The sequence below is a fragment of the Panicum hallii genome, chromosome 9, assembly GCF_002211085.1.
Source record: "Panicum hallii strain FIL2 chromosome 9, PHallii_v3.1, whole genome shotgun sequence".
Classification (NCBI taxonomy): domain Eukaryota; kingdom Viridiplantae; phylum Streptophyta; class Magnoliopsida; order Poales; family Poaceae; genus Panicum; species Panicum hallii.
The window spans coordinates 26,324,479-26,327,106 of NC_038050.1; the positions used below are offsets into that span (position 1 = coordinate 26,324,479).

At 44.1% G+C, this 2,628-nt stretch overlaps 1 long non-coding RNA gene across 1 annotated transcript; it reads right to left on the reverse strand.

The window, feature by feature from the left end:
- Positions 1 to 666: 666 nt before the first annotated feature.
- On the reverse strand, positions 667 to 2,243 carry LOC112876625. The gene is made up of 2 exons (XR_003225345.1): positions 1,905 to 2,243; positions 667 to 1,676 (listed from the first exon to the last, which is right to left on the reverse strand). It is a non-coding gene; the product is annotated as an uncharacterized LOC112876625 (long non-coding RNA).
- Between the last annotated feature and the right edge of the window lie 385 nt (positions 2,244 to 2,628).

Here is a 2,628-nt window from a genome sequence, read left to right on the forward strand (position 1 = left end):
GATACTTGATGAACGCCCTTACTTGGCACGTCAGCTGTCGATGTTTAACCGTCACGCCCACTAAGAAATACTCCCGAGATGGTGAGTTTGTAGGTAGAGTATCATCAAGATCAGAAAATCGAAGATCCGAACCACCAAGAGCATAGCACAGTACCCTACATCCGCCAAGAGCACAGTACCCTACATCCTGTGTGTGGTTTATATTATCTTATTGTCTTTTAAATGTTGATTGAAGTTATATTTAAGTGTTAATTGGAGTGATCTTTGTTTGGAGGGAATCCCTGCCTAGCCTTTTATAATTTGGAGGGATGTTTGGAGGGAATCCCTGCCTAGCTTTTTATAATTTGTAGGGACAGTCTTACATAGAAATCCTAATCAAATTCGATATCAGAAATCCTACCCAAGTACTTTTTCTTTTTCGGATAGTTTCTCTACTACACTACACAATTTCTATACTACACTACACGTAGTTAAATACTACGTACGTTACAACTAGTTACAACTGGTGCAGAACGTGAACATCCCACACCATATCCAGTAAGATATAGGCCATATCCCACACCATATCCCACCCCATATCCAGTAAGATATAGGCCATATCCCACACCATATCCCACCCCTTATCCAGGCCATGTGCTCAGTCCCATGGTACCGGTCCAATAGAGATAAATAATAGCTCCTAGTGATGTCACATAGATCATTAAAACAAACTGACCTAGCTCACAGCCATAAAGTTTGCATATGGTCAAGGAATCAACATTTCTACATCTATCATTGTGAGCAAGGTATCAAATAATTATGACCGAAATATCACAGTTCACTACAAGGTTGTGGGCAAAAGATTTCATCTCCAGGAAGTTCATAACAAAACAAACACATAAGCTTCAACAAAAACTGTGATCAACTTGCAACCGTCTTCATCAACCGTCCCACCTAGCACTTCTACCTGAAAGTCAATTTGAACATGTGAATAACAATTTTCAGCAGTGTTTTAGTAAAGGGAATGGCAAACAACCACACAACATGCAGCTAGTGTTAATATTATTGGATAGCAAAAACAGCTATCCGGTATAGTGCTGTTTTTCACCTAGGTACACACTACACTTATATGTTTAATCATTAGAGCAGCAACTAACTCAGCACAAGACATTATTTGGGCACACAGAACAGTTACTATTTTGTCCACAGAGCAATTCCCATTTGCAGCAATAAACAAAACACAGAGATCAACATACTAGCATAAAATCTTTGGTTTCTTTAAACTTAGAGGTATGTGTATGCTTTTCTGCTGCAGCTGCATCACTTTTTTGCTACACAAATGATAAATTGAACTCAGAACTGCTTCCTGCAATACAGAATTATTTGGAGATTCAGAATCCACACCATTTTATAAGCAGTCTCTTAACAATGCATGTGTGCTCAAGAAAGAGAAGGAAAAAAACAGTCACATATGGTTAATCAATATTAAAGGCAACAGTCATGTTTCTTCAGGAATCATATAAACACTATAATGAATCTTTTTATACGAGTTCCTGTTTTAGCAGTTACAGTTCTATACCAGCTCATGTTTTAGCAGTCACTATTTTCACTTAGAGCGAAAATAAATGTTATCAGATATATTGCCTTCTTTGGTCTGGTCTTTTTAAGATGTGTGCCTCCTTCCCTTGTTTAACCTCCTGTCAACCAAGGAAAAAAAATTAGCGTGCACAGCCAAAATATGTGCATATTGGCAAGAAGCATTAGATTTTAACTAAGAGTGAGTGGACTCTAGTCAAAATGAGTACCATAGGCAGAGCAACATCAGCTAGATCATGAGCACAAGCTAGCAAAATATAACAATAAAACTAATATTTTGAGATGACACCAACATTAAACAAGCAGACAAACAATGGAAGGAAACATACTCAGTTCGGGAAGTCTCAAATCTCGCTACACAGGCTGAATGCAGCACGCCCGCACCGCTGCAGGTCGCCGCCGGCCAGCCGCGTGCTCGCGCAGGTGAGGGAGCAAGGTGCTCCGCGCCCAAGGCCCAGGCCCTGCCCCATCGGCCGTTCGGGCTGCACGGCCATGTGGCCGCGCCTCCACACCCCCGCACCGTGTGCGCCTGACGCAATGCTGCCGCGGAGACCCTGCGCGGCGCGCAGGTCGGGAGCCCCTAGCGGCTCCCGCTCGGCCAAGCCGTCACCCGCCGCGGAGCGCCTACAGGGCCGCGCGCCAGTGGGGAGGAGGCGTCGGTGGGTAGCGAGGGGAAAAAAATTCTACGGCACCGGTGCCATAAAACGAAGGTGGTACCGGTCTCAGTAATACGCCACGTAGCAGTCCAATCAAAGGAAATTCCAGGAATCTCTCCCACGTATAGCCCTCCTTTTATCTTTCCTAACGTACCCCTCCGGCAATTGTGCCCTAATTCAACTACCTTAATCACGTTTTGGCGGCAGCAGCTTGCAAGTAGATGAGCCACGGCGGGGAAACTTCGTCGCTTGATGAACCTGGCCGGCGGCAGATGCAAGCGTCACCCCGCCGGCACGTAAGAGATGAAGATGTGGATCCAGCAGATGGCACTGACCAGATGAATCAAGAAAATCCTTCTACGGTAAGCGATGCATGTAGTAATTTTCTACTAAAAGT